This window comes from Hyalella azteca, unplaced genomic scaffold (genome assembly GCF_000764305.2).
Source record: "Hyalella azteca isolate HAZT.00-mixed unplaced genomic scaffold, Hazt_2.0.2 contig4128, whole genome shotgun sequence".
NCBI classification, from domain to species: Eukaryota; Metazoa; Arthropoda; class Malacostraca; order Amphipoda; family Hyalellidae; genus Hyalella; species Hyalella azteca.
Window position 1 is genome coordinate 88,934 of NW_025934354.1, and position 13,763 is coordinate 102,696.

A 13,763-nucleotide genomic window follows, 5' to 3' on the forward strand; every position below is an offset into this window, starting at 1 on the left:
TCATCGAGTTACCTTCACTCAGCTGAATGACTGACCTCTCCTTTAGAGGCTAAACAACTTCCAGCGAACATCAATAGACGAATAAGTGCGAGAAAGCAGCAAGTACATTAATTATTTTAGTAAGTCACTTTCTCAAATTGCTTTGTCTTTATTTGATTGCCGTTTCGTGTTTGATGTTTCTAACCGACAAGCGATGTCGGTGCCAACATTCTGCTTCTCCTGTAAAGTTACTCTCTCCAGTCGTGTAAATAAATAGGCCTGCTGCTGTAGTCTTGTAAGCTAGGATATTGCCTGCATTTAAGTAGGAGTGGAATTTCGTGTATCAATCCAGTTTTGGTGTCGTGTTCTCAGGCAGCGCACGCGTGTGCGCCTAATCAAAGGAACGCGCTCAGCCTGTGTCTATTATTATCCTCTGCGCATACAACGTGGCAACATGATAACTTGCAATTATCGTTATGATGAATGTTGATGTGAAACTACTATATCTAGTATTTGGTCACAATCAACGTGTTAAAATGTTATCAAAGGAGGCGAAAATAAAAATTTGCCAAAAAATTAACCAAATCTACGTATGAAATGTTCAAGAGTTTAGTTTCGTCGTCAGCTATAAAATCCTGGAAAAAATCTGTACAATAGGTTGGCGCTACTGAAATCGGATATAAAAATCTTGACTTTCGGTGCGAGATAGCTGAAGCGCAAGTAAACATTTGGCCACTAAACTAACTAAGTGTTAAAATTTTAAATTGACCAAATGTTGACAAGTCTACTAGAAGAGAAATTATATCACTGCTGACAGATCAATGATTCACAATTTAATGCTGAAGAACTAAAGGCGGCATTCAAAATAGGCTTTAATTTCAATGTATTCTACGCTTCGCTAGTCAGAATGCCACGAAGCTGAGACTAAAATTTTAAACACACTATCGAAATTGGGTTTGTGAACTTACTCGACGTGAATGCGTACAGCCGAATTAAGGGAAGGTTAATCGGCATTTTAGTAAAACGACGCGTGTTTCTTGATAAAAGGAAACGTTTTTTTTTTCAGTTATGAGGAATATAAAGCGAACCGGACAAACCTTCAATAAAATAGTCCGGCACAGAAATACATTGAGCAGTGCCCAGCATGAACATGAGACGTAATAGAATCGCCTGGTTTGGTCCATCATATTAGAACAATGTGATCGAATAATGTTACCGGTACCCTAGCTAGCATTCAATTCGATAATCAGCAGAATACTATCGTCCTTGACGACTGAGATACAAACAAGGTAATATACCCTATTTGTATTAAACTCGCATTAATGTTTACGATGAATGGACTGACATAAGGCGTGGAAATATGCAAGCGTAAAAAGAATTTGCACGCAGAAGCGGAGTAGGGAGCATAGATTAGGACGTGTACAACGAACTTTCTTTCAAAACCAGAGTACGGAGTGGAAATTTGCAAGTGTAAAACGAACTTTCTAGTGAAAACAGTGCGGAGAAGAGATTTATAAGTTTAGCACGAACTTCGTCATCAAAACGCAGTTGGGAGTGGAAATTCGCAAGTGTAAAAAGAAATATCTTGTAAAAACAGATTGCGGAGTGGAGATTTACAAGCTTAGAACGAACTTCGCCACCAAAACGCAGTTGCGAGCTGGAATTCGCAAGTGTATAGCGTACTTTCTTGCAAATGCGAAGTATGAAATGCAGATGTGAGGGTAGAAGAAGGTCAAGTCGCTACCATCGCCGTCTGCTAGGGTTACAACTTGACCAAGATGTTCGATTCTCATGCTCCTTATATAGGTCTCGTGAACAAGAGAGCTCGTCATGTCAGCGTTGTTCATAAAAAAAAAACTAAATTCCAACAGTCGTTCTCATTCCTCACGTCGCGCCTTGGTGCTACTACATTGTATTACCATGACTCAACTACTGTGCTACTGTAAATCACTTCTACAAAAATATACGGTCTTTTTAAGCAAACATTTGTGATAAAATTGATCTCGATAGCGTACAAATCCATCGCTGACAACACTATACTCGAGATATTTAACTACAACGTCCACAGCTGCAACAAAGACAACAATATACACACTGCTGCTGTCATTGCAATTAACGTCATATTCCATACAAATACTTATATCATTAGTCTGCTTATATCGCAAGTTCACAAGGAATTTAAAAGCAAAGAAAACGCCAAGAAAATTCACCATATCGATATTGAAAACGTCTGTCTGTCTTTGAATTTTGACTTTTAAAGTGATTTTATTCATTTTTAGTTTAGTCGAACTGATGATGGAGCTGGACTCCGAAACGTTTTCAATATCGATATGGTGAATTCCATACAAACTTTTACACAGACATGCTCGCTATCACTGTCCACACACAACATGAACTAATTACGATAAGAACAACATACATCCCACCACATGCAGACTATATGAACTATAATGACTTCCGTTTTAGGCCTCATTCCTTTTACTTCCCGGCATATATAAACGCAAGACATACAACACTAGGGAACTGCAACTCCAACCACATAGGCAGACAATTACACTATATTAGCTCAATGCATATGTACCTACATTGGCCCCTACTTTCCAACCCTCATCGCCGAAAAGGCCATAGCATCACCAGACAGAGTTAAATGTCGCCGCGATATGCTTATCAAACGTAGCTTCAGTGCCCATGCATTAATACTCTGAGATCGTCAACGAGTCGGATCTTCTCAATTTCTGTGCTATCCGAGGCCAAGTAGCAGCGCAGCATACCGGCCTCAGAGCCAGCGTTGCCAACTGGTATATTTTAATGCCAGAATCACAGATCTGGTATTATCAGACGGTGAATGGTACGAATATTTTAGATCTGGTATATTTACCTAAATCTGGTATTTATTTGCTATTTCCTGACTTACTGCATTAAGTACCACTTCTGAAGTTTGAACTTCCCCCAGCGTAGGCGTGGATTATATAGATTACCTTCGGGCCGCGCGACTAGAGCTTTCCCGCCATTTTTGGGAAATTGGGACAGCGAGATTACTGCTTGATGAAATAAACCCAATCTAATTGTTAACATTTAACAAAAGTGCTTCGTGCAGTATAAACACGAAAGTGATGATTCTTGATTGATTACTAATCAGTGATTACAAGGCCTTTGACGAGTGAGTTTGTCGAACTGATCTCTGCGACGCTAGCTCTTTAGGGATTAAGGACTGAGTGAGGGCCGTTTAAGAAGTGTGAATTGAGATATATAGGTAAGTGATAACAGCAGTCCTCATCCTCTCCCTATTGTTTGTAGTACATAGGCATCACGTAGGCTTGAGTAAGAATCAGAAGGTTTAGTATGTTTATTGAGGGGTTGAAGAATGACGGCACGACCAACACCCGGTATAGTATAGATATTAACCCCACGGCCTCGTTTACTCACGTTTAGAAAAAATGACTTAGCTTTCCGATGCGCGCTTGGTAGATGGTTCTCCACTGGCATTTTTAAAAATTTCACAATATTTTTGGTACGATTTAACATGAAATAATTTCGACATTTACTAAACTTCGTCATTTAGTAATTACACGAGTGCTATTCGTGCTCAAAATTGATGATTAACTAACTGTACACTTTTAAAATGGTTTAAAATGAAATTGAAGAAATCCGAAATACATAATCGAGATCAAGATAATTAAGTAAGATATTGTTACAGAGGTCGATAATCACGAGTTTAAAGGTTTAATACAATTAATTATGACATTCGAGAGAAATGCTAGTTCGAGATGTAAATTCGAGTCACTGCAGCTCCACCGTTTTTGGTGGCTTTGAATTCTGGAGTGCCGCTCATTGAAGTGTTACTTCGATTCTGAAGTGCCATTTAATATTTCACTGATCTTGAAAGTCATCATCCATTCAGGGAACTAGCTGACTGCTGCATCACTTGTCTACTTATACCAGTTTCCAATGCATTGTGGTCAAGTAGTGGCCCAGTGGTTACAGCAGACTGAGCGTGAGCAGAGTACCAAGATTGGAGCAGAGAGGTGCGGGTTCGATCCCAGCTCTGTGCGCCAGTTTCTGGTCAGAATCGGCAAGAAGGCCGGGCGGTTAAGCACAGCAGAAATGTTGTTGTGGTTCCCTGTCTCGTTTTTATAAGATTGCCGTGGGGTTGAGGTCGGGGAGTTTGGCCGTCGAAGGGCGCCGCCACTGCGCACAGGCCCCCCGGTGAGAAGGGGCGCTCCACTCGAAGAAGCTCCCACATCCAGCGGCAGCAGAATTGTAGCAGTGAGTTACAAGTTCGAGACCGCATAATACAGTGAATGTTCTGCGATGTTAAGAATCGGCGACAGGCCTACGGCCTAATAAACGCTGATACCGCTTTTTTATTATTATTCGTGGAGCGAGTGTTTTCACAAGTCATTTATGTGAAAAACAAGCAACGAAACAGAATTTCAAATAAGGTAGTCTGTTATTAGGACCAAAAGCTATCTGCTCAGCCGCAATAAGTGATCACACCCGAAATGTTGGATAATTGCATGGACGAAAATATAAGTAGGGACGAAAATAAGCAAGAGGAAGATGACGTGTTTCCGTGGCTTGCTCATCTTGAGTGAAGGGGAAGAAGTGTCACTTTATGATAAAAAAGGAACAAGTATCAATGTAATCAAACACAAGAAAAGAAAAATTTCAAAAAGTTTCTAACAGAGGGAAAAAAATATAACGTGTTAAATTTGGCTAATTATTCGGCAAGCCTTATAAATGCACGGTAAAGAGAAGATAAAATAATATACGTTTAAAAATTACTTTTTAAAGACAACACTTCCAAAGAATCCAGTGTCTCCAATCTTACAGTTACAGACGTACAATGAATTTCTCATTAAATTTTCGAATTAAACAAAATCAAATTTTCAATTACTTTTAATATATAAAATTTTTTAAATATATACTTTTTCCAAAATTATTCATTCTGTTAATTGATTCATGCATTGCCTCTGACTTCACACAAGTGTGCGAAATTTCAGATCAATTAGACAGATAAAAGTGTGTCAAATATCAGTTATAAGATTTGTAGCTGACAAAATTATTTTTTTAATAATGGAAATAAATTTTTTTCTTTTATAAAATCATTTATTTCTACATTTGATTCATGCATTGTCTCCAACGTTACACAAGTGTGCGAAATTTCAGATCGATAGGATAAGTAGAAGTGTGTTAAATTTCGATTACAAGATTTGTAGCAGACAGACAGACAGACAAACATGAAGTGAAGGTAAAGAGAAGTGTTGTAAAAATTGCTTTTCTTTTGCTAACCAATGTTTTTGGCGAATAGTTTCAATAAATTTGAAGGTGTTAGTATGTTTTTTTTTAATAGAATTTATGGTATATTTCTGGTATTTTGAGCTAGTCAATCTAGTATTCTCGCCGATAAAAAAGTTGGCAACACTGCAATCTGAGCGGGAGCCGGGTGGCGGCCTGGCGGGAAGCGGGTATTCCGGTTTGATCTGCGACAGACGAAGGATGTATGTTACTTCGCTCTGTGCCTGACTGTGCAATTTCCAAATGAATTCTATATTAAAAGTTGGATAGTTAACATCGTTAGCATAGATAGGAGTGGTGAACAAGAGTTCGAAGCTCCTTGTCTCGAAGATGCCGATGCATCGCCGAGAGCGGCCTAAGGCTAAAGGAGGCAGTGCTAGTGCCAGTAGGTAGTGCGTGACAGTCGTGACTGCGTGTGCGTCTGGTAACTGCACAGTCTGCACTAAGTAGGCTAGTTATAAGTTACCTAGGTAGCCTATGTGCACAAATATTTTTTTTCTCCTCTGATCTTAATGTTCAAAAAATTACTTTTTATAGACAACACTTCTGAAGAATCCAGTGTCATGTTACACATGACATATGTGTATGATGTACGTCTGTAGTCTGTACCTACAATGAATTTCTAATTTTATTTTCAAATATTAAAAAATATTTTTCAGAATTTTTTTATGATATCAAACTTTGGTAAATTTTCCAAATTACCTATTTATTCTGTCAACTGATTAATGCATTGTCTGACTTTATGCAATTAGAATTAGCTAGGTAGGACTATGCAAAATTTCAGGTCGATTTGACTGGTCAAATTGTGTTACTATTTATACTTTATAGATTATAATAGTTGTAGCAGACGAAATTATTTCTAAATTTTTTAATGAAAAAAATTTCCAATTTATAAAATGATGGTAAGCGCAGCCATTCCCCGGCCAATTTTGTGCACCAATTATGACCAATAAGCCCTGAATGAGTCTGAATCAAATGCCTTGGCTTGGATCTCTCTGGACCAGGATGGAATTCTAAAATTTACAGTTCATATATTATTTTCGCTACACCTAGACCAGTTTTTTGATACAACATTATTTGAGGCAAAAAAATGAACTTTTTATAGGCTTAAACACGTATAGGTAAAGGTATAAAAAGTTTCTATAAAATAAAAAGTACTAGTTTGTTAAAGATTTGTCTCTTAATGTGACACTGACACTGACAGCAAAGAACTTTTCCATGATGCACACAATAAACACGCAATTCATGGGAGCAAGACTACATAGAACAACGAAAGTAAGCTCCCGGCATGCAACTGACAGAAACGAATGACAATCGCGGATGCGGCAGCACGAGGCATAACATCTTTATTGTGAAATCAAACTAGACACAACCAAAACATAAGTGTGTGACACTGTCTTGTGAGAAGTAAACAGAAAACGCCATGTGAATGTAAGCAATGAAAGAGTGGAAGTTTATCTCATAATTTTGTGTGAAATCGAAAACTTTGTGGGTGTTGTCCAATCATGAGAATTTTTTATGAAGCTGGATGTGTTTTTTTCATTTTAGAACGTATTCATTGCAAAAATGTGTCCACAAGCCTCCAGATAAACGACTAGTTAACTTGATTAGTCGTTGGCAACTCGGGATTGGATTTCAAACCACGCGCGATTTCGGAAGCACGCTACGTAGTTTCCAATGAGCTCAGTTTATAAATTTTCATTGCAGTGGAAGGTGGTGTAACACGGTGGTAGGGTTGGTATTTCGATACGTTTTCATAAATTGACATGAGAATATATTACCTATACAGAATTCCACACTGCTCTGGACCTACACCAATCAGCCGTGCGGTGTGCACCACTTGGCTTTGTCCTCTTTCGGCCATGAGTTGGACCAATTTGGCAATTTCTGCTTTTTTTGAAAAAACTACCATAAGTATATCTAGGTTTTCTATAAGCCAATAAAAAAGCCATTTTCAAAGTTTTTAGTACCATTAGAAAGCTCTTGCTGTAGGCTATCCATTCTAACTCAAATGCATTTCGGTTGAGACTTTGAGTTTGACTGCAGGAGGGTGGAAAAAGTAGGTAGGTGTGAGTGACTGAGTGTGACTGTGACTTATAGATGTGAAAGTGTATAAAATTCATGGTGGCAGGGAATTATTGTGAGTACTTATTGGTCCACTGCCGTGCGTCGGTCTTAACCCTTCGCAAGGCCCCATGCCCTTGGCCCTTGGGCCCCTCTTGCAAGTTGTAATGGTCTAAACTCAACAGTTTGACCCCATCCCCATGGTCTCATCACAACTCCCTTTAGAAATATGTGGAGTTTCGAAATTGATAGTAATAAATCAATAAATATTTGAACTGGGAAATTCCTTAGTTACTTACGTTGGTTCCACAATGAAATCAATGACGTAAAAAATTACAATGACATCGGTTAAACCTCAGCCATGATTCTAGCTTTGCTAAGTCCTTACACTCTTACCTCGTAATTCTTGATGTTAGAACTTCGATATTCAAATGTTGAATATCTGTCAAGTGTCAATATCACAATCAAAATTATTTCACAATCAGAAATATGTTATAATATCACAATCGAAAATATTATTCACAAATAACCATCCATTTCAATGCCAAACTGGACTCCCATCTTCACGCTAGCCATATGTTTACATACGTCACAAACGGTGACGTATGTCGTCCCACGGTGATGTCACACGCAAGAACACTGGAGACAAAAAAAAGCAATATTTCGCTGCACCACAAACAAATAAATGTAAATAATTGGTAATAGAAAAGTTTTTCTGGAACATTTTGAGAGACTGCCTAAGCAGAATACGATATTAATAAATTATTAGTGAAGATACTAACAATAAAGTAGTTCATTTGATGGCTGCTGCTAGCGCTGGCATCTGAATATGGGCGTGCCACCTTTGTTTAGAATTCGAACAATTCAATATCTCACTGCAACACAAGTCAATACATTTGAAAAATTAGTAATGGAAAATATGTTGCTGGAACACTTTAAGACACCGGACCTAAACAGAATACGATATTATATTATTAGTGAAGACTGAAGATACTAACAATAAAGTAGTTCATTTGTTTGCCGCTGCTAGCGCTGGCATCTGTAATATGTGAAGCTTCTATGGGTAATTTTACTTCTATGGGTACAACTTCTATGATCAATTTGAATCATAAACATTTACCTAATGCAAGAAATTAGCAATCAATAATTCAACGTTCTTTTGTAAGTTTTGTACCAACGGAACTATGGAAAACTACATTAATTACGTATTAGCAACTTAAGCTAAAAAAATGCACTGTAACGGGAATCACTTAAAAAATGCACTGTAACGGGAATCAGCTGTGAGAGAAGATGCCAGAAAGCGTGATGGATTCAATTTAGTTGTTTTTAACTTGAAATTTGTGTCAGTTCTTTGGAATAGGAACGTAAATTTCAGTGTAAAACCTATTAAAATTTTACGTTCCTGTGTGGATTTTGATGCTGTTAGCATTGAAATACTTGACAGTATCTCTGATGCAAGAAATACTGGCTAAATACATTTTAATTTAGAAATTAACGTCAATCAAAAATTTGAAATTACTGTTGTTCAGGGCTATGTTGGTTCTTGCGAACCGATTGTTGCATCCAGTCGCTTATATTGAAAATAAAATGATTCAAGCAAGTATTTCTTGCATCAGAGATAATTCAAAGTTTGCTAATGTTAACAGCATTATAATACATGCAGAAATGTACATTTTTTATAGATATTAAAAATTTAGGCTCTATGACTTGTATACTATGTCTATCACAGTCTATAGGATTTTGAATCGATGCATGCATTCAAATTCAAATTAGGTACACCCACGCCCCACGGCCAGTGTAGCTGTCAGCTCACCTTCTTCAGAAGTGTGAAAGCTTTTGCCGGTGAAGGTGTGTTTTACGATCGGTCCGTAAAGATACTAAAGAAGCGTTGATCGGTTCAAAATGACATAAGAACAGGTTCTTTTGAATAACCTATGGATTGGCACCATGGTATAAATTAACCATAAGATAGAAGTGAACAGAATAAAGGCCAATTTTATAGATAAATGATGAAGAAAGTGTACAAAAGTGAGAGGTAAATGACCAATACATAAATGAATGAATATCTAAATTATGAAATGCTAGGGAAGTGATGGGGGATTGGGGAAAATGGTTGAAAAATTATGAAATTGATGGTAAATGATGGGAAAATGTTGGAATAATCAATAATGATGGGAAAATAATGAGAAAATGATATAAAAATGATGGAAAAATTATAGGGAAATGATGGGAAAAATTTATGATGAAATACTGATGATAAAAGTGAATAGCAGTTAGTGCAGTACTTTCATCATCGTTCCATCATCCATGCATTTCCAGAAAGGTAGAAATCACTTTTGGAATAGCTGCAGAGCTGTGAAATTTTGAACGCATGCTTTAAAATTGGTAATTTTGCTTTAAAATTATCTCATTATTTTCATAATGTGATGTCAAGGTTTATTTTCAGCACAAATGTTTCCCTGTATGCCATCCATATACTGTTATTGTTAGCAGGTTAATTTCAACATAAAAAATAATATTTCTAAAGGACAAGAAAGCTGAAAAAAATAAAAAAATAGTTGGATTTTTTTATTTGTTTTTTTTTTAAATAAGAAAATCACCAACCCTGGAAAAAATATGACTAACCAGGCTTCTAGCCATGCCATTAGAGTTGTGAGATTTCATATGTTCTGAAATTATATGATATTAGAGGTGCAATGTTTCAGAACAAATAGGACTTTCCCAGCCTTGACTGCAGGTGGATGGGGGATATAGGTGAGTTGTGACTGATGGATATGAATGGTATAAGTTAACCATAAATCAGAATTTAACAGAATAAATTCCAGTTTGAATAATAAATGGTATAAAAATGATAAATAAATTATGATTTAATGAAAAATATAAAATGATAAATAAATGACAATTAAAGAATAAATTATAAACGACTGATGAATAAATGATGAATGAATGAATGATGTATGGATGATGAATGAATGGTGCATATAGGTTCATTGATGCATTCATTTGTCAAACAGGTTAATAAGGGATGGTTTTAAGCATTTTTTGTTAATAACTTCTTTCCATGAAACTTTCATTAACAAGTTTAGGCTCATTTTATAGCTCTTTGTGAGGGCTATTGAATGGCATCTTGAAAAAATTCCATATGCTATTCACAAGGTGCCAGCCTTCAGACAGAAGGCTGGCATTTCAACCTGAAATCAACCAATAATAAACGTTTCAACGTCGAATGCCTGCTGTGTTGGCAATGATTAAATCAAAATGATTAAATCATGTGATTATATCATTTGATTATTTTATAAACAAAACATGATTTTTTTTATTTTTGATTTTTTTATATATAAATATATTTAGTGGCAGTCTTTAATTTATTTTGAGGTATTGTTATTCATGGTTTAGTATAAATTACTATGAATGACAAATTGGTATATAAACTTGTTGCCTTTAGTGTGTATTAGGTTCCAATAAATTGAATGGTTTTGTACATAGGCATCAAGTGTTGCAATACATTGTACATAGCTAGCAGCTTAGCTAATTCTTATAAGGCTATAAATAGTCTATAACTATTTGACTTTTTGTTATAAATTTATTACAATATACAATTTAAATGTGTTAGCTAGCTTATACAGGTTGGGGCAGAACTGATTGAGCAGTTTTGAGGCAAAATAAAATAGTAATGGATGTACATAAAGAAGAAAGTTTATTTTCCTCAAGATTAGCATAACATACCATTTAAAATACTTATGCTTTGAAAACAATATCAGGAAGATGGTGTCTGTTAGCTGCATTACACTGTTGGAGTTGTTCTAGGAAGTGCCATAATCTCTGCTGCAATAATCTGTCCCCTTAGCTGTGGTACGGTGTGCGGGCAACTTCTGAACACCCTTTCTTTTAGATGCCTCCAAAGAAAGAAATTGCAAATGCTCAAATCAGGTGACCCTGCAGGCCACTGTAGGTCACCCCTCAGAGACACTAGGCATCCAGGAAACATGTGTTTCGAAACATTGAGTGACATTCAGGCTGTGTGAGTTGTTGCTCCATCCTGCTGGAACCACACATCTCCCAATGCTTCATTTTCAATGATGTTTTCCATCCTGGGTTGCAAGAAATTTTACAACATTGCAGCATAGCGCTCTGAATTCACTGTCATGGTTACTCCCTCTTCTGAGAACGACAGAGAACGACTCCAACAGTGTGTTGCAGCTAATGGCCCCCATCTTCCAGATATTGTTTTCAAAACATGAGTATTCTAAATGGTATGCTAATGCTAATCTCTTGGAAAATAAACTTTCTTCTTTATGTACCTCCATTACTCATTTATTTTGCCTCAAAACTGCTCATTTGGTTCTGCCTCACCCTGTATATTGAGAGTTTGAGATTGTATTGACCTTTCAGGCAATTAGAAAGATTTTCCACCCTAATACAAGTATTCTGATGAAAATATTTAATTTATATTTTTAAATATGTGAATTTATAATTAGAAACAAAACCATTACTATTATAAAACTATATTTAAAATAATTGAATGCAGTGAATGGAAATAAAATGTTTGATTTGTGCACATGTTTATTTCAAACAGTTTTAGCTTTTCTCATAACATAAGTCTCATTTCAAGTTGTTTGAGGTTTGTTTGGTTATCGTTCAGTTTATGTTTAGTATTGATTTATTGGTCTGAATCAAATGAGAACAGTGCAGTCAGTCACTCAGTCACTACTAGTCAGTGTGTTTAGAGGGTAGAGTCTGGCAGATTTATAGGACATAGAACTAGTAGATCTATTGATAGTGCTGTGCACTGTGCACAGCACTATCAATAGCTGTGCACATATCAGCTACCTATCTGTTGTGTGACCTTTCAATGTTTAGAAGATTTGCATTCCTGAAGTGTTTTTGTATACCTATTGAAGCCAGTTAAATGGGCAATATTTAGCTTGTTACCTTGCTCTATACAAACTTTACAAAGCTAATGAATAGACATCAATAATAGTTTACCCAAAAATCCCAAAGTGGTAAACACCACCTTGGCCTGTTGACAAAAAAAGACAAAAAAGCTGAAAAAATCAAATAAATAAAAAATAATGAAAAAAAATTGATTTATAATTTTTTTATTTAAATAAAAAAAAATCGCCAACCCTGATCAGCAGTGGTTTTACATATCCAATGATGCACGACTTGCACGAGCTACTTCAAGAACTCATCACAGGATCACAACATAGAGCACTACCTGCTAAGCTTTTTCTTTTCTAACTTTAGGCCAATGCAGCATTTGGAGGGCCAATGTTACCTTTACTGATGGTAATTCAAAGTTAGTCGGTTTTACCTACAAATAATATACATTTAAAAGTTACTTTTTAAAGACACTTCCAAAGAATCCAGTATCTCCAATCTTACAGATGTACAATGAATTTCTCAACTAATTTTCGAAAATTAGAAAAATTTACTTTTAATTTTTTGAATATATATAACTTTTTTAATATATAAATTTTTTTTCAAAATTATTTATTCTGATAATTGATTCATGCATTGCCTCTGATTTCTCACAAGTGTGCAAAATTTCAGATCAATTAGACACGTAAAAGTGTGTCAAATATCAGTTATAAGATTTGTAGCTGACAAAATTATTTTTTCAATTTTTCAATATTGAAAAAATTTTTTTTTTACTTTTTAAAATCATTTATTTTCACATTTGATTCATGCATTGTCTCCAACTTTAAACAAGTGTGCAAAATTTCAGATCGATTGGATAAGTAGAAGTGTATTAAATTTCGATTAAAAGATTTGTAGCAGACAGACAGACAGACAGACAGACAAACAAGAAGTGAAGTTAAAGAGAAGTGTTGTAATAAATAATATGCGTTTAAAAAATACTTTTTAAAGACAACACTTCTGAACAATACAGTGTCTTGGATGTTACACATGTACAGGGTGTACCAGAATTAACTGACCCTTCTAATTTATTAATAAATAAAAAACTAAGAACGTTATGAAGTTAAAACTTATTTTATTTAAAAGAACATTTTTATGGTAATATTGTATCCTAGTTTTTAAATATAATATCTTTTACATGCCCACCACAATTGTTTTGACAAAATAGGGCTCTTCTCTTCGTTGCTTTTTTTCGATAAAATCTCTTTATCGCAAATTTTTGATAAAGAGATTTAATTGTGTTTTTTGAAGGACTGATTCTTGTTTTGAAATGGATCCTGTAATCACGTTGAACTTCTGTTATTGACATCGTCCTGATGTAGGTTTGCAGAATTTTCGTTCTTTCTTCTTTGCTGTAGCGAATCATGATGAAAATTTAAGGCTTGATAATTAAACACAAATTTAGCAAGCTATACAGGATAATGACGTAACTACGATACAATATTACCATGAAAATGTTCTTCTTTTAAATAAAACAAGTTTCAACTTCATAACGTTCTTAG